The sequence below is a fragment of the Aythya ferina genome (genome assembly GCF_964211825.1).
Source record: "Aythya ferina genome assembly, chromosome: 3".
NCBI lineage: Eukaryota > Metazoa > Chordata > Aves > Anseriformes > Anatidae > Aythya > Aythya ferina.
In genome coordinates this window covers 11,094,349-11,113,495 of record NC_140298.1, presented here as the reverse complement: position 1 = coordinate 11,113,495, position 19,147 = coordinate 11,094,349, and the positions used below count along the sequence as shown (strand labels likewise).

The 19,147-nt window shown below is 47.7% G+C and overlaps 1 protein-coding gene across 18 annotated transcripts in view; it reads right to left on the bottom strand.

The window, feature by feature from the left end:
* The window catches only part of SERTAD2 (SERTA domain containing 2), a 78,859-nt gene that overhangs the window by 45,624 nt on the left and 14,088 nt on the right, over positions 1–19,147 (bottom strand). For 2 of the 18 annotated variants that reach the window (XR_014691023.1, XR_014691028.1), the window contains exon 2: positions 13,848–19,045. The exons of 8 other annotated variants lie outside the window; for them this stretch is intronic. The gene's annotated coding sequence lies outside the window, so the exon portion shown is untranslated. 8 more of the 18 variants (XR_014691020.1, XR_014691021.1, XM_084513533.1 and 5 more) reach the window with 8 other exon arrangements.

Sequence of the window (19,147 nt, the reverse complement as noted above, 5' to 3'; positions counted from 1 at the left end):
AGGGCGTGGGGACAACCCCCCTGCAGCAAGGCGGCCGCCACCTTTTGACTGCCGGCGCTGCAGGGCCGGCTGTCGGGACACATCTGTCATATCCCGACAGCTCGGATCTGTGTGCTCTTGCCCCCGAGCCTAAAGCAGCCTTCCTGCTTGCAGCCCGCTCGCCTCCCGCGGAAAACCGACTGGCCTTCTTGCGCAAGCCGAGCCTGAACGCCCAACTTCCCCGAATCGGCAGCCAAAAATCTGCTCACCTGATGTCAGAGCATACCTCTGACCGAGCATTTGCAGAGCCACACCTGGATACTAATCCCCCGCCTTCTCAGCACGAAGGCACGGCGCTTTGCTACCAGGCACGTTGACCAAAGGCCCGGGGCAGCTCTGCGGCCGCCTCTCCTTGGCCTCCTCTGCTGCCTCGGGAAGCATGGGGTCCCCTTGTGCTGCACGCTTCTCGGGCGGGCTGCTGTGAATTGGGGGAGGAAGAAGGGATGTGACCATGGTAAGAAACGGGTCAGCCATAAAGGTAGGGGCTCCTGGGGATTTCTGGTGGAAATTTGCCACCGGGACTGCCCCGCGCTCAGCTCCCAGGGGACAACCAAGGTGGAGCCCTGCTCCCGAGGAACGTGCTCCACAGCCTCCGTCCGATGGTTCGCAGGGGTGATCACGTCCATCCATCTCCTCAGGTTTCTCTTCTTAGGATTAAACACCGCCACTACCTTCATTTTCTCCTCACAGGCCACGTCTGCCAAATCACCCATTGCTATTTTCCCCCAGGGTTTTTTCCCTCAACTGTGCGAGTTTTGCTGGTCTGGAAGGCTGCGAGCAGAAGACTGGCTCAGGGCTCCTCTAGCTGAGAGCTCCCCACGCTGCGCCCTCCTGCTCACAAAGCCCAGCCTGCCTTCTTCCCAACTGTCCGAGCCTGGTGACTCACGTTCAGCCTGGAATCCACCCCTCCCACATCTGTATAATTTGCAAGTGCAATTAGCACGAGGAGCAGAAAAAGCCCCAGTGTCCCTGCTGGGGAGGACAGGCAGGAACTAAAGCTGCGGACAGAGCGGTGCCGGGGTGCTCGTGACACTGCCCCACGGCAGCCAGAGCCTGGAATTTCCCCTGGAAGTAACCGGCAGCTACAAGAAAGGCCGGAGGGTGAGGGTGGCGAGGGTATCGTACAAAGGGGCTCTGCTCACGATGGAGCGCGGCGCTCCGCCATGACATGGAATAAAAATAATTCAAGTGCTGGGAGGGAGATAACCACATCTGATTAAAAAAAAAAAAAAGTGCAAAAGCCTCAGCAAGACGCAAACACAAAGGAGCATTTGCCTGATCACGACCGTGGAGCATCCAGAAGAACCCATGGTGGCGTCTCCTGCCTCTCTTCTGCAGGATCCCACGTCCTCAGAGCTTTCAGCTTCTTTCCAGGGAGCATCTCTCCTTCGGCAGCGAGCAGCAAAGCTGGCTAACCCCACAGCACACACCTTTTCCATCAGACCCTTCCCCTCCAGAAATTGCCAACTGCGCTGTGATGGCAGCTACCCCCAGACAGGTACAAGGCGAGCAAAGTTACGCTGTGGCTGAAGGCGAGGAGGCAGAGGTAGCCGGCGTTTTGCCTACATTTCCCTCAGACAACTGAGCTGGAAGGCCCTGAAGGCATTTCACGTACAAGTTCCCCCCCCCCTCGGCCTCCTTTCCCCCGTGAAGGAGCAGCAAACATGCCCTGGGCTGCAGCAGTGCCTGGTCACCATCCATAGCTCGTGGGCAATATGGCAGAAGGGCTCTTTGATCCCAAGCAGGGTTTCAGGGCAGCAAATTGTAGGTGTCCTACAGGGCGATGTTTATTAAACCTGTCCCACATGGTACTGGGCTATAAATTCCATCAGTTGCCCACTGTTTAAATAAATTAGTTTTCTTAGGAGGAGGAGCACGCTGGGACTGGTTATAAACACATTTGACTAAAATCCATCCGATCCCTCCCCCAGTTAGGCAGCTGGAAGGACTTTGCCTTTCTGCTGGGGAAAAAACAACGCTCAAAATTTGCTCTTTTCCCTTATTCCCAGCGTCCATGCTTGAGAGCAAAGCAAAAACCCGAAACCCAGCCTGTGCCTACCCCCATGGCTTGTATCAGCAGGCATATGGCACAAGCTCAAGTGCCAGAAAAGGAAGGAGATCTGAAGGTCACTGGCTTGTTGGGACCTCCAGCAGCAACGTAGCTGCTCACAACACCAGTGGAGACCTCAACCTTTGCTTTAGGAGTAAGAAAGCTCAGCAGAGGGCACGGTATATGCCAACAAGATTGCCACGAGATTAGCATATTCACCAGCACCACAAACCCCGTCCTGGATAGTTTCAGCTCCGCAATAACCAGCTCCTACAGCTGAGGTCAGATGGCGTCAAACTGAACGCTGTCCGTGGCAGCTGAGGATGATGATGGTTGTCTAACAGCGAGTGGACCACCTCAAGCTACAAGAATGTGGTTTATCTACTCCTTTATACCAGATTATTTATTTTAAAAAGTTACTGCAGGAGATTGTGGAAGATAAACTAAGATTTTCGCTTCTATTTAGTGAGGAGTAGCCTCACCAAATTAAGTTGGCACGGTATGGGAAGGGAAAAAAAAAAAGTTTGATGCTCTTCATCATCGTATTAGGATTTCTCTTCTAAGTATGGCAAAGCTTTGTAGTTTTCCTAGCTCCGTACACCATATAAATCCCCCAATCAGCAAGATTTACTGCGTTCGGAAGTACTGGGTGGAGTGCTCCAGCAGAACTGGACCACTGCTAGAGAAGGATTTAAAATAAAAGTGATGTCAGGAAATGGGTGGGGGCAGGGAAGGGGAGAATAGCAAATGACATAGCCCACGACCAGGAAACTCACTTGGCAAGACGTGTGGAAAACCGGAGGTCTACAGGAGCGAAGCCCCATAAAGCAGTGCTCGGGCTGCTCCCCACGTTAAGCTGTTCCCGTTATCGGAGCTCAAAGAAAAGAGGACAGTTGCCAGCTCTGGAGAAATGGGAGCGGTGCCAGCTGACGACAACTGCGATAGGCAGCCGCTCGGGCCTGGGTGAGGCCTGCTAGCGTGTGATGTGAGCTGGGAACAGGGGAGGGAAACACCAACTGCAAAAAGCACCCACTGGCTGGGTAAGGAAGGTAAGGGAAGAAAGCGGCAGCATCCTGCGTCTGTGGTCTAAAACCTCCCCAGAAAAGGGGCGACAGCAGAGTCACCCCCCTGGGTCTGGTTAATGAAGCCTGGGGCTCCCAGGTAACCCCGATGGCTGCGTTAGGATGCCCCTGGATGTGTGTGCTGCTGCAACTTGCAGGGGAGCGTGGTTTTCTGGTTCCTAGGCTGAGGAGTTACCTAGTGACGAGCCACCTCGAACACAGGAGCTCCCAAGATGGGAATAAGATCGCAGCTGCCGCAGGATGGTAACGCTGTCGCTGCTCTCCTCTCCCCGAGCTGGGAGATTTGCTGGGTCCTGTTGTGCATGTGTCCATGTGTGGACGCACAGCTCTGTGCCGCACACCACAGAAGCTAAAGAGTTATGTCGGAGGGATTGGAAAAGGAAATATTAACATCAGGAACTCAACAGAGCAAAGGGGATCACAAATACACTACAGCAAAGGGAATGTTTGAGGGCTGGGCTCAGAGCCCAGCCCTCCTGAGTCCTGCCACCCCATCCTGAACATCCCCTGCTCTCCTCCCCCTTTTTCCAGCCCGGGGATTAGGAGTTCCCCCAGGCAGACACCTGTTTTGGAGGATTTTTTGGAAAATTATTCTGCAAAGCACCTACACTCCTGGATAGTTTGAGCAGTAACCAAAAAAAATCCCCCTCCAAAGAAACCATGAAACCTAAATAAAAAAACACCACGAGCCAGCTTCGAAAGCCAAAAAATGTATTAACATAGCATATTAATGACAAATTTGGGACGGCAGAGAAAAGCTACAAGTATGCACAACATGGGAGAGAGTTAAAGTGAAGACATCTGCCAAGAGGATAATTCAAAGGGATGGAAGTCTCTGAAGTCATCGATAGCCTCACAACAGTCCGTAGCAGTAAAACATCAGGTACCAAAGCAATAAAAAATTAGGTGTTTCATTTAAGAGCGCCTCAGCCTGGAAAGATATTTCTGTTGGCACCGACTGCTTTCTGATGAGCAAGCAGGAATGCAAGACACACAAACGGCTCTGCACCACAGAAACTCAAAGCTGCAAGTTAGCAGATCTAAGAGCTCAGCCAGGTTAGAAGCAAGAGAATCACGGGCAGAGGGTTTAACTACTAGGTCTGGCTTTTCACCAAAAAAAAAAGCACGGAGACTACGCATCCCTTGGAGCACCCTGCTCCGCGTGCCAAAATGTTGCACTTCACATGTGCAGTCCCCTTGAAAAATGAGCATTTTTCATTCCTTCATTTTACTGCTAAGTAATTGTTCACAGAGAAGGCAGGGTCGAGCCTCCGTGCCTTATTCTCCGGCACTAAAAACACTTTGCTGCTTCTTTGCTCTGCTATACTCGCGCTGAGAACTGAAAACTTCACTTCCCGTGCATGTTTTTCCTCGTAGTCTCTCACACACGTGCCCATCTCAGCAGCAAGGGCCCACGTAACACTTAGCTGTGGGTACTTTTGATAAGGCCGAGAAGTCTCCGCTTGCAGGGCGGCCGAGCTCGGCAGCCGTCCAGCGCGCTCGCTCGTGGTAGATAGAGCTTTGGGCAATCCGATGTCAGGACGGCCGATGATTTAACACCACTTCTCTGACTTTCCAAGAGACAGAAAACACTGGGATACGCTGCGTGAGAACACAGCTACCACTGGGATGGTGTTCTTTAAGGCTGTTTAATTAGGCCATGAGTCACACATGATACAACAGCGCGCAATGCAGTTTGGGGAGAAGCAGGCTCTAGCCGCGACTGTGAGATAGTGGGGTTTGGTCCCTTGGCCTAGAGGAATCTCTTTTTCCCACTGATCAAAAGGAGTTAAAATTAGAGGAGCAAAATCAATCAATTGTGGCTGTCTGAGCGGTGCTTGGAAAGCTCCTGCTGGCACTGTAACATAGCACTCCCTGCGTACACCCTCTCTGCCATGCGAAACCAGTAGAGTCACTACCCGAAACTAGAATCACCAGTTTGTTTTAATTTTGTGTGTCTAGTTATTGGCAATTCTCTCTTTAGGTGTCTGTGCTCCTGCTTAATTACCCCAAGTCTTTGCCTCTGGGCAGTGGCAACTCGTACAGTCACACACCTGTATCTCCGGCTATGCGAAGGAAAGCACCTTCTGTCCCCTTCACACAGAGTCCAAACCCTTTAAAAAGGGTCTGCAGGTGACACTGACCCCATTGCAGCCAGCCATAGCTGACTTTCCAGGGCCTGAGCTTCACACAAACTCTCCAGTCCACTTCCCAAAACACCATCATCTCACTGGGGGTAATGAGCATGTTTTAATGGCCAGCAGCTTCAAGAGCAGCACTCACTTTGATAGCATTGAAAATACAATATTTTTTTTTTATTATTATTATTGCTTTGCTTCAATTTGATATGTCTGCAGATCTGAAAGCAAAGCTCCTCCAATTTTGTTTTGTTTAGTTTTGAAATCTCACAAGGATACTGAATTTAGCGGCATTTATACCCAACTTCTATTCCAGGCTTGTGTAAATCACTGCCCAACTTTACCCAATTTGCCCCAGGAAAAGTTAAGGAAAATTTATGAAAAAGAAAACCTGAAGTCAAAAAGATCTTGTCCAGTTTCTGGAACAGAATGTGTTCTCCAGTACTTTTTTTTTTTTTTTTTTTTTAATATACAATGACACAAAACCACTGCTGTAAGAAGAACATGCACTTCAAGTGGGAACAAATGTCACTAAAAATATTTCGGTGCTCATGTATACCTGCACACAAAGGACCACATTATACCTTGAATTACACCCAAAAACCAGCATTATCTGATGATAACTAAGGGAAAAAAAAATGAGCTGTTACGTAAAGTTAAATAAACTGCAAAAAGCTGCAACGTTAACGCACTGTCGGAGTGGTAGGTGAATGGACCAGACTGAAATTACACACCAAAGCCCAAACTGAAATAACCAAAATCCAAAGAACTCCTCTCCCCCTCAGAGCCAATGCATGCTCCCAGTTTCTCTTTGGTGAGTTTGTGGATATTTTTCTCCCTGCTAGCTTTTTGGTGCATCGTTCACCAGCAGTCTTGCTAGCAGCTTTAACATCACCATGGCAAGAACAAATTCAGAGACCGAGCCCCTTGCATCCCGCCAGAATGAGGTCACTTCAGCTTAAGGTTGAATGACACTGTCAGAAAACCACCAGGGTATTCTGCCCGTGATCGTGCCCATCCTGAATACGGAGACTGCTTTGGGAACCGGTTAATTACAGGAGGGGTGGTTGGCCTTTTTTTTTTTCCCTTATCATGGTTAGTTTTCCAGACATCTGTTAAATATGCTTCACTGATAATAGATGAAAAGAGAAATGCATGAGTGTTTTGGCTTCAGCGCTCATTAGGCGCACAGAGCAGTACGAGCCTTCCTGCTCATTGATAGGATCAGTGTCAGACCTTGCCCTTTCGTGCCTCTAGCCATACCACCTTTAGCTGTGATCTCGGCAGCTCCTGCGAGCCAAGCAGGGTCAGGTTGGGTCAACAGGCAAAGGAGAGGCCCCCGAGGAAAAATCCAAGCGCTGCAGATACCAGAAGTGGTAGTGATGTGGCAGCGCTGCTCTTCTCTCTCAGGGCTTGCCTACCCGCAGGGACGCTGCTGTATGGTCAGCCAGCTGCCGATGTGCAGCCCCGTATCTCGCAGCCTAACAGCTCCCCGCGGAGATAGCGAAGCAGAGATACCCTTACGCGAGGCAGATAAGGCCCCTTTCAAGCCAGATATCGCGCTATCCATCGAGGAGAGGTTAAGGCAGAGCACCTCAGACACACTGCCTTGCACAGCCCACACCTCGGCTCGCTGCCCTGTAAGCAAGCCTGGAGCCAGTAAGGTTGATCCAAGGATCGAGCAGGTTTTCGTACCCCAGGAAGAAAAGCAGGCTCTTTGCAGAGAAGTGAAACATCTCAATCAGCCAGCTGTAAAAACCCCGATCAGCTTCCATTTGGGTTACCTTAAATTCTTCAGTTTGCCGCTGTACCCCGCAGATTCTCCCCCTTCCTGTCCCACTATCCTGCTGCCAAGCAGTTGCTGCGTTCCACCCAGCGCCGGGCTGCCTACCAGGAGAGAGGAACAGTTCCTGCATGCAAGTGCATATTGTTTGCAAAGTGCATTAGGATCTTTTGTGATTAACCCTTAGGAGTGTGACCTGCTGAGTCAGTTTTTGTTAGCGTTATGAGTGCAATTCACAATGTGGTAGGATACTTCAGCATTTATTTGTGAGCAAGCTCTAAAACCCTTTGGAAAAGGTTTACAGGAACATGACTGGCTTTGCATGCCTACAGAGTATATATGGTAAGTATAGCTCCTTGCACCACCGTAACTTGGCCCTGACTGGAGATGGCATCGACTCCAAGGGATGTTGTTTGCAAGAACTTTGTAATCGTTGCAATGGAGACCACAGAGAGAAAGCTGTAAGAGTCAGATGAGGAAAATCCCCAGAACTCTCAAATATCTACTCTTCAGAGCCGAAATGATTTCATAGTCACACAGCTTTAATAATGGGACTTCCTCAGGGACACGGTATTAAACATTCAGAAGCAGCATTTGAGGAGAAACTGTATTAGCGACTTGATTTCTGAACTTTTCACTTTCAGCTACCTAGAGGTATTCAGAGCTGCTCCTAAAAATGACACAAAGCGACTGCGTTTGGCATTCTGCTGGGGGCAGGGAGGGACACACTCAGCTTCTCTTCCATTAATATTTCCTGCAGATAAAGTTCAGATTTCCATTTTATCAATTTATCAATTGACATTTTTAATTTCTCAGTCCACTGAGTTGTTTTTAAGAACAGTGCCTGCAATAAGAGCGCTATATGAAAACCAAAAGAATTTACCGAAGTCCCAAAACACTCTAGTTTCACTTTCCACTGATCTTGCAATGAGCAGTCCATCAGAAACTCAGCCTGATAAAAACCTTATATGAAAAATGGAGGGGACAGGAAGAGAAAGCAAAAGCAAACCACGAAAGTCCTTTTCTGCTGTGGCTGCCTGCAGCCTCCAGAACCATCCCTGCACACACTGTGTATTTAGAAGGAAGAAACAACTGGATTATTGTATAAGGCTGGTTTGAGTGAAGTACAGGGTAGTACAATTTCAGGCTGCCTCTTGATGTTAATAGAAGAAAAACTCCAGATAAATTGCCACAAGAGTCTTTAAAATTTCTCACATCAGGAAATCGCACATAAAATAACCAGGAACTCCTCCTACCTCCTCCCCAAAAAAACCTGAATCCGCAGCACAGCGTTGCCTTACTGCTTTTTTTTCCTCAGTACATCACAGGCACTGTACAACCTGAGAGCAAGCAGCAAGATCACTCCTACAATTTTACTTAAGTAAATTTTTACCTAGGTGCACGTCAGTTTTTCCTGTCGACTTCACATGTGTGACATGACAAAGCCTCTGCATCTCCGTCTTTTCTTTTATTTGATGAAAAAAGTAAAGAGCAAACCAGCCTTAGGAGACAGCTGAGAAACCTATGCCTTACTTCAATAAGGCAAAACAAAATGCTTTTTGTCTCTTCCATCCAAAGGGAAGCCTACCAATTCTGGAGCAAGCAAGTGCAAAATAAAGCAGGGTTTGCATAAGCCTGTACATACTGCTCATTTTTTGGTGTGATTTTACAGATGCCATGTCCCTATTAAAATACATACAGCTATGCTTTCTCTCCCAGTTACCGCCACCATCAAGGAAACCTGTCAGAGCAAAGGAAAAGAAAATCTTGTGGCTCACAAAATGTTGTCAAAATGCAGAAAGGAGTTAGAGAACGGATTGTGAAAGAGAAGCGCTCTGTAACATCTGTCATTTATAGTAACTTTCTAAGCTAAAGCTAATAGAAAATGTTTTCAGATCCACATGTTGATTTGCTTATCCCCCCTGGCTGTTTTGTTTAAAGTAACATTCATTATTCAAAAAGAGAAAACAAATACAAACTAACAGAAAAAAAACCCTACTGCTAGTGAGAGCCAGGGCCTAAGACAGCACGAAAAGATAAGGAGACCCTAACAGTCGTGTGGAGCCCGTGCTGACGCCGCTATCGCAGCCCGCAGCTCTGCTGAGAGCTTTGGTTGGCGAAGCCGCAGCGGGTGCTTGGCACGGGGCGCCAGCGGCTCCTGGCTCCTCCACGCAGCCCTGCCAGAGACCAGTGCTGCTGGAGGAAGCGAGGCTGGGCCAGCAGATGTTACTAACACTTACTCCTGTCACCAGCAGAAAGGCCGAGAAAAATCTTGAAGAGGCAGCAACTTGTTTTCTTCATCAAGAATTGGGAGATGGGGCTGGGGGAAGGGAGCGGGATGGCACCCCTCGGAACTGCTGCTCATTCAAAGCCGTCTTTGTTGGCGTGCCACTGCCTGCGAGTTACTGCTACCAAAAAGAGAAATAAAATCAGCATAATTAAAGGAGGTTTCCAGCCATTTTAATTCAACACGCTATTGTGTTACTGAGAAAATTAAGTCAATTTTTAGTGGTAGAAGCAGGCAGTTCAGTTGCAAGACGGTTTTTGTTCGCTTTTAAGCGTTCTGTTTTATGCAGGGTGAAAAAGAAAATCAACAAGGTATTTGTAAGGGTAAAACCAGGGGGCCTCGACAGGTAGCAGCTTTACCCTCAGTTGAACAGAGGGCCGAGCACTTTTTATTAGATTGTCAAAATAGCTCAGAACCCCCTGTTTTGCTCTGTGTAGGACCTGTGTAGGTAAGTCTGCTTCTTCCTGCTCATGAGTTTCCCCCACTTTGCTGGATTTCTTCCTCCCTATTGGGCTTCCATGGCATTGCCAACTATGGGAAATCAGTAAGTTCCCGGTGCTTAATGTTACCCTTAATGTGAAACGAGGAGAAACAAGGTGGAACAAAGAAACAAAGAGAGGCTTTCCAGGCTGAGAAAAAGGCCACGGGGGACTCTGGAATGAGCCCTCTGTTGGGTGAGACACGAGACAGGGAGCAGACACACAGGTATCATGTGCTCCAGAATGCCGAGCCCACTGGGGACAAATAATAAAAACAAGAAAGGAGCAGGCTATGGTGGCTCTGAAACAGAGAGGAGCGCTGTGGCTCCCTTCCTTTTTGATCGTGCTGGTTTCCTTCAGCTGGAATCCCACCTTCATGCCAAGAGCCGTGAGCACCCAGCCAAGTGTGAAACCAGACCTGCGAAGCGTGCTTGGGTTTTTAAGTTTAAATGGAGCTGATGCGAGTTGCAGAGTTGTTATTCTGCTCCTTCCCTCCACAGGAGCACCTCAGCGCAAACAAAAAGTCCCCAGCAGCTACGGGGGACTGTCCTCCACCTCATTAAACTCGCTGATGTTCCTGCTGTAGCAGACACCGAACAGGTCAGGGAGCAGCTCCTGCTTTCTAAAGCAGCACAGCTCCTGGGGTAACAGCGGGTAAGACATCTCCCTTCAGCTCTCAGCCTTGCCCAGAGCTGTTTGTGCAGCCTGCTCCCATCTCGCCTTGCTACCAAGCACGGGGAGAGGCCATTCTTATGATGATGCTTTGCTATTCAGGAAAGCAGTAACCATTTTAGAAGCACCCAAGGGCGCAAAGGCAGGAGCACGCAGCAGTGTCACTTACCCAGACTTCACTGGGCTTCATGCAGGAGGGGGAAAAGTGGCTTTTCCGTGGGTACTCCCAGAGCCAAGTGATTAACTAAGAACTGCAGCTTCACTCTTGTTTGGTTGGCTGTTTTTAAAGCCCTTTGTTCCACGGAAATCTTGAAAAATACCACCCAGCAAGGATCTAAAAAGCAATTAGAGTGCAAACAGAACCATCCAGCAGCATTTCATCACAAGTCTTGCAACATTACCTTGAAGGGACTGACCATAAGACTTCAAGACTTTTCTGAATCTTTGAGGGAGAATAATTAAGATGTACAGCGAAATCATGCCAAAATTACACCCTGATAACAGAGCAGCCTATTTATGAACCTTTTTAGAACTCTCTATAAAACCAAGAAGCAAATTCAAGATTTTTTTTTCTCCCCACAGCTGGTTATGTTTCCATATTATTGGACCTCTGGCCACATTAAAGCAAAACTGAAGACATCACTTGACACAAAGTGACCTGTATCCTTCACAGCCATCCAGTGAGCTTTGTTACATGCAGAAAAGAGCAGGGGAGCGCTGCCTATCCGAAGCAAAGCACTGGCAGCAAATGCAAATGTTACACACTTGGAGGTAGGAGCAAAACACACAGGCCTTTCCCACCAGCTCATCTCCCTGCTTTGGGCAGTAGCAGAGGCTGGTTGGATGAGAGATGGTAAAGGATGGCAAAAAAAAAAAAAAACAGACAACAAAACAAAATAGAGTTTTTCTCCTGCGTGTCTCCTCCCACTTGTGGCATAACAGATCTCCAGCGGGGCTGCAGCGGAGAGATTAACCATCTTCGCTAGTTGCTGCTGCAGTTTTTGGAAGGGGAAGTTCCGCTGGGGCTTGTGGCAAGCCCCACACAACAGAGTGCTGCTGGAGCAACCCAGGAGGAGCTCCTCGCTCAGCTAAGCCTGCCCTAGGCACCGCAGCCCTACAAGTCATGATTTCACCCTCCACAGGCACAAGCCTGGCCCCAGAAAGGAAACACGCTGTAGGGAAGGCGCTAGCAGCCTGCCACAGGAGCTAGCAAAGGGCGATAAACAGACCTAGGGCAGCCTGCTCCAAGCACTGTACACAGGTAACGCTGCCCACGCCCGGTGGGGACAATCCAAGCAGCCTTTCTCCTGCAAGGTCACATCCGCACGGGGCTGCAGCCGTGATGCTGGAGTTGCCACTGGCCCTCGAGCCTAAGAAGTGTGGCTATTTAGCCCGAGATTTCAGAAAGTTTTGCTTCAGCCAATTCCTCTTGATCAAATTCTTAACCTGAGCAGGCAACCCCTGCGCTACCGCAAGCTCTCAAGCACGAAGTATCCGAAGGCTTGGCTCCTGGTGTCCTCTAGACCAGCCCTGGGCTTTCCTCGTAAATCACAAACGGTCAGGCCCTGCCACACGCCAGCCCCTCTGGGGAGCAGGATGTCAAGCAGCCACGCCAGCCTCCAAGGACTGTCAGGACTTCCCGGGTTTTGAAAGAGCAGCAGCTATTCATTCACCCTTTCCTTCCCCGCTGCGAGATCAGCAGCCCCAGCCGGACCGCTCTTTTTTGAACAAGACGCGCAGATCTCTTCCACTCTTGCTTTTGATCTCTTTGAATCCTCTGAGAAGTGTGGGCTCACACAGATGCTTGCTTTCCTGCCCGCTTTCAAAGAAGTTGCAATCTGCAAGACTTGTGCATTGCCATCGGATTTGCTCACAAGCAGGACAAACCCCACGCTGGAGCAGGGCCAATTTTTCTTTCTCTCTCTCGTTCTCGTCCCTCCCTACTTTGACAGATTTTCTTATTAACCTAGGCTGGAATACCCTAAAAGCAGACGTAAAAGTTTGGACATTAGAAAATGTTAATATTGGCAGTTATTCACATTCTCGTCCAGGATTTCACAAACTCTGCAAATCCCTGGTGACGGGACCTAGATGGAATATGAACTTTTTGCTATCTCTGCAGCAGTACAAGAAACAAAGCAGAAACTGATGCACTGTTCTTCATAGACTTGAAATATTTGCTTAGAAGCGTTCTTGAGTCCAGAACAGCCCATCAACTAGCTTTTCTGGTTGGGTTATCAGCTGTGTTACTTTAATATTCCGATTTTCTGTCACACAACACAACGATTTTCATGTTTGTTTTGTCCTGTTACCAGAGCAAACCATTCATTTTTAACTGTTGGTTTTGGCATAGGAGCACTCTAAGTTCATAATGGAAATGTGTTTTCAGTGGTAGTGCTGAACAATAGAGAAGTCTCTTTCAACTGTTGGGTTATGAGGAGAACCATCTGTTATTAAATTTAAGTCACAGTGGCTCTGTTTCAGAAACGCAATGGAGGCTCCGCTAACTTTGCAGTCAACACATCTGTAGCATTACAGGAAAACAGCCACTTTGCTAAAGACGTTATCTGAAACCAGCACCACAAAGCGGTGTCTTCATTCCAGCCTTATTTAATAACAAAGAAGGACTCAACACCTTTAAAGTAAACCTTTTCTGGGTGTTGCGGTCAAGATCTGGGGCCTCAACGATTTTTGTGCTTATATCCTAGCAAAAGGAACAGAAATGTACGGAACCTCGCAAAAAGCTCAGTATCACCAGGCCCAGTTCTTTGAACTATATCTACACCACATAAAGCAAACATCAGGAATTAAAATCACAATGAAAGCGCTTTATTCAACACAATAGGAAAGTCAAATTTCATCATCTGCTTGATTGACTGTTACACGGCACTTTAATTGTTCTCCAACTTCCAATACAGTGCAAATGTGAACGCGACCGAGCACTCGGGATTTCAGGAGCTGGAAATAACAATGGGGAGAAGGACTGCAGCTGCCAAGATGGGAATCAGAATACCCTTCAGTGCAAGCCTTAAAAATCACCTCTCCACCTCGGGGAAGTTATCAGGAATTGCTCTATTATTTCTGTCATTAAGCAGCCATTCCTCCCCCCACCTTCGCGCCGCTTCCTCTCAAGTGCGGCCAGAGATTATCAAACCCAGCGATAGCCTTTCAACAGCTTGGCCAGTTGAAAAATCTCTCAAGTTATACTGCTATCACCGCTGCGCGAGCTGACGTCAGGCTGTTGTTTGCTGGAGATGGGTCGGTGCCAACTTCCACTGAGCTGAAGACAGCAGTGTCCGGCCTCTTTTGGCTGCGCACAAGCAAGAACAAACTCCTTGTGTGTGTTTGCATGCATGTGCACATGCTGGGGGGAGAGAGTGCACGTGTGTCTATTTGCAGGCACTCACAGACGTGGGGGGGGAAGCTACTTTTGTTTTCCAGTCTGATACCAGAAGTAAAACAGCAACAGAAAAAGCAATAGTCTTCTGAGAAACAGCGAAGGAGAGAAAAGCAAACGCTGCCTGGTTTGTTCTGAGAGCTATCAGTGTACGGAGAAAATAGTCAAAATATAACCGAGTGAAAGAAGGCTCGGGATACTCACAAAATCTGAACAAAAAACTTACAGAATTAAAAAAGATGCTTGTCAAGAAAAGAACTGAGGTGAAAACTGGAGTACTTCACAATAGATGAAATAGGCACGTTTTACTAGGACCGTTTATGTTTTCAGAGTAACTGCATTGCCTTCCTCTGCTAGAACTCGGAAAGCCCCAACTCCGGGTTAAGTAAAATTACATAATTAAAGTTTGATAAACAAAAAGACACTAGAATATATTAGAGATGCATGAAAGAAAAATAATCCTGTGAAGTTTGATGTTTTCCATAATGCTTGTTCATTTATGTCAGCCCCCGCAAGGGACCAAACTACTTGTGAATAAGTGGTGTAGAGGGGAAGGGCCAGAAGATGCAGGCCAACGCCAAGTTCTATTTTCAAGCACAACTTTCATCCATTACAATCATCTCAATAGCTGCAAGGATCTGTTTGAAGCGAAGAGTTCCACTAGCAGCTCTGCTGGGAAAAAGCCTCCACTGTCTGTGAACACTAGATGCAATTATTTGCACCTCAAGGGAAGTTTCCAGCGTTGACATCCAAGCACAGACCCCTGTAACCTGAGTGAAAGAAGTCCCTAGCCCCACTTGATGACTTCTTCCCCCAGCACCCAACTACACACTCCTCTGCCTTCTTGCTTCCCACAAACGTATCACGAAAGCATCCTCAGATGCACATCAGCTCGTTCTCCTGACAATTTTAACCGTCTTACCCCATCTCCTCACGGAACTCCTCTTTCACATCTAAAGAGCTTCTCAAAAGTTTCTATTGAGCCATCTATCCGAAGAGGTTTCACAGACCATTAATACTGCTCTGTAGGTTAACCACAGACAATATAAACAATTGTTTTCCTCCTTGTTTAGGGAAGTACCAAGTTTGAGATCCCCCCCTCAACATCAGCAGCACAGCGCACGCAGAAAATATGTAAAACTGGGGGAACTTGGTTTGAACTGGCAAAATGGGTGAACTTTTCTTCTCCTCAGGTCCAATGTTCTATGCTTAAGTTCATGAAGACACCTAAAAAAGCTTGCAAGTGGTATTCAATTGATACTCTGTCAGACCAAATACATGCTGCCTTCCAAATCTGAGATGAATTTTGAGGGCTGGTGATAACATTCACTGTGGGGGTTTGGGAACTTGTACTCTGAACCAATGTGTTGTCTCCTTACAGTACTGTTTGCTCCTCTCAGTCAATTTCTCCTCCGTGCTGGCTCAAAGATACCAGACAGGTCACGACCACCTAAAACAAAACTGAGAACTGGCATTTTGAAGTCTAGACGTGATTTCCTCTTTTGGAAGTCTTTTCATCTCTGTACCTTCCTCATGTAACCACACTGTGGTAAATAGTTCTCAAGGTGGCCTCATTTAGACCTTCTGCATGCAGACAATAGTTCAAAATAGCATTTATATCTTTAAAGCAGGAACCATACGCTAATAACTTGGTTGATAGCTGCATTGAATCAGCGACGCTTATTTTTAACACTTTCACCTTTTGCTTCACGTCTTGGGGACGAAGGGGGCACAGCAGAGATGATACATTGGTGCACAAGGACCTGCATCAGCATCTCCTATGACTTCTGTAACCCCCTCTCCCTTGGAGGGCCTCCTGGTATTCTGTGAAAACCCCGCTCTGTACATCGTATATCTGTAAAACTGCATTAACAGAAGATTTCCAGTCAGGCTCGTGAGACTTTGGTCCACTAAAGCTAGGGTGAATAGCATCAAACTTCACATCGGTGTGCCAACAGGGACTTTGCCACATGGACAGGTGAATCTGAGGGGGAGTGTTTGTTTTTATAAGGCTGGCACCAATCCTTTCGGGCACCTATGTGGCAATTCAGTGTGTTGCAGAGCCTTAACGGGTGGCTTTAAACAAAGCGACCCCTAAGGAGCACGGTTCTGTGGTCACCTTGGTTTATGTTCTCCAGCTGCAGCTTTTTGAACCTCTGCATGTTCTGCACTTTGCAATTTGTTCTGATGACAGGCTTTCAGAATGTATGACCACAGATTATCTACATTTTATTTATACATATGCATATATCCATAACGCAAATATATACCCTATGCATAGTAATATTCCTTGGGCTGGCTGCCTTCATTTTACACTGAGCTGGCCTCTGTATATATTGCAAATAAGTTTAGCCTCTGTCTGCATTCCGACGACACAGTTTGACCTTTGTTTTGCTGCGCTCTTCAGCTCTTTTACTGCTTTTTCATTAGGGAATCATTTTCACTCACCCTGCACTTACACACTGCTCGGTGGAATAAACAGCTCTATTTCTCACTCTGAATGACTTTCAGTTTTATCTGTCTGTTAAAGATGCCGGGAAGTTTTTGGTCTGGAGAATTATGTCAGTGGTGCACTCAGCACTGCTCTGGGTAAGGGAGCTGAACACAGTTGTGACTGCACCCCCACGAGAGAGGTGAATTTCTAGTTGCTAAAGCTGCTAGTGGGGGACTGGAGCTCCCTTCTGCTCTGCAGGTGAATCCAGCCCATGTAACGTTCGGAGTGTGGGTTCAAGAAGGCCAGAAAAAAAATTTGAACTCCAACAGCCCTTTAAAATTCCAGCTTCTCTAAAACTAGAATTTGTTTTCAATCTTAATCTTTAACCTAAAAGAGTTGAAACAATCCAAAAAAGAAAAAAATCTTTGGTTTTAGGATTACCTGAAGTCTTATTTTCTTCACGTTAACAAGAGATATTTTTCTTGTTTCAGTTCAAGCCAACCCACATTTCTGGTTCAGCCACAAAATCAAAAGCAACGCAGATAATCACGGCTCTAATCACTTATATCATTACTGCCCAGTTTGCTAACTATTCAAAAATAAAAACCCCATGACTGAGTTTTACACAACTGTGTAATGCTGTATCAAATGGCCTCAGCTGATCTCTAGTACCTTCTAAGGGAGGAATACCCTTTTCCCCTCACGTGAGCACGCACAGCATCCAAACTCTCTGGGAGGTACAGTGCTCTCCCTTTCTCCCGCTGGAGCCCACAGTAAATCTTTGTCACCAAGTTTGCCAGACGCAGAACTGACACAGGATTTCAGCCTCTCCAGTTCCCTGGTGCAGCATCGCTCAGGCCAGGAAGATGTGCAGTGCTGCAGCCAGCGTCTTCTCTGCCAGGCTCTGTTACACGCTGAACAACTCGAGCGGCTCCATTTGCTCTGTTTATTTTTTCCTGGTCTAAGATATGGCTTACTCCCAACTCCAGGCACTGAACAGTCAATCACTTTGATGCACGAGTGTTTCCTGCCTCGTCACCTGATGCTATTCCCTCCTTTTTGTGCAGACAAAACTAAAAAGAAAGCCAGCAGCAAACAAAAAGCCTGCCCCGGTACTGTGTGTGGATGTTATAGTAGATCAGAGCCAGCTATTGCAAGAGTTTCAATCATAAGATCAAGTCAGTTCAGTTACAGGTTTTCAGCATCGTCTGTTTTTTCTTTTTCCAATGAAACCAACTTGCATTTTTCCTCTTTTCTTTTTTTTGTCAGAGGCAGGCAACCTTTGGCGTAAGAGGAGAAATCCAGCCCCTGATCCCCAATGTCTCAGGAGACGTGGATCACTGATCTTTGTGTCAGAGGGCCTAGGGGCTGCCAGAGATACAATTTCCCTTCTTGGGCTTCTTCACAAGTTCTTGAGACTCAGAGGTTTCCTTTTATTTTGTCTGGCAGAACACACTTGACAATGGCTTCTGGCAATACCAGTGAAACAAAAACCCTTTTGGTGGGTGAGCATACCAGCTGTATCCACCGATACAGTCAGCAGACAAAAGCATGGAGCCCTTAGTGGTGGGTGAGAACATAACACAAAGGCTTTACTACTGCCCTGAGCAGAGAGAGAAAAAAATTGATAGTGAAGTAAACCAGAGGAAGAGGCAGGCCTCAGACCTCAGCTATGGCCCTCTGAATTCAACCAAATCCAAGGGAAGACAAGGGTCTACTCTGATGTCAAGGAAATCTCCTTTGAATGTCCTGAGACATGAGGGAAAGACCACTGCCCTGCTGCATTCTGCAGCCTGCACGCAGCTTCAGTGTTGTTTCAGGTCAAGAAAGCTGATTTTCTTTGGCAGAGTTAGCAACACAAGCCAGAAAACGACTCCCACTGCCAACTTCTCTTTCCACAGGCATCAAAACACCAGTGACTCCGCGGACTTGTTGACTGTTTAGCCAGAGGCCCGTCAGGGCTTCCTGGAACAGGGAGGACACGAAGGGGCTTTGCACCTTCAGTGGTTCTTGGTTAAGTCAGAAACACACGTCACGAGCTCACTGCGGTGGAGTTACACAATCAAATTAAACGCTGCGCTAAGTACCCAGTCTCCTCCTTACCGTGCCCCCTTCTCAAACACACAGTATAAGAAACCCTGATCCAACCTGTCCCATAGATCCCCCGCTAATCCAGGTGTGCAGCTCTCCATTAAAAAAAAGGCTTTTATTCACGCTGCTCCCTGCTATCTGTAGGGACAAGATGCTCAAGACCTCGAGCCAGAGAAGAGCACAGCTCGGACTCCAGCGGGCCAGCCCACTTTGTGCTCTCTCTGGTCACCTCAGAAGGGGACATGGAGAGCATGGCTGTCAGCAGCAGTGTGCTTGGCACGTACGTGATGCCGGCCCCATACACAGCTTCTGCTGTCTGTGCTTGTAAAGGTGCCAGGGCTGGATACAGTTAAATACCCCACGGCGAGGGAAAAGCCCCAGTGATTTTCGAGCCACAGCTGCTACACCATTTGTATGGTGCAGAAAAGCCTTACTGGGTAGAGAAGCACAGAAAGCTGGCAAAGGATTGCAAGTTTTCCTTCATCGTCCCTTTTCTAAGCAGTAGCAGATGATTTTGCTGCGGAGTCTCAGGTGTCCCAGACAATAGCAGTGGAGCCGGTCACTGTTTTGGTGGTAAAGACGACGCTGGCTTTCTGGGGAGACACAGAGACAAGTCAAGCCAGTTCCAGAACGTCATTTGCCCTGCTGGCTCATCCTGCCCAAATCACAAGCTGGAAGAACTGGAAAGGTAAGTA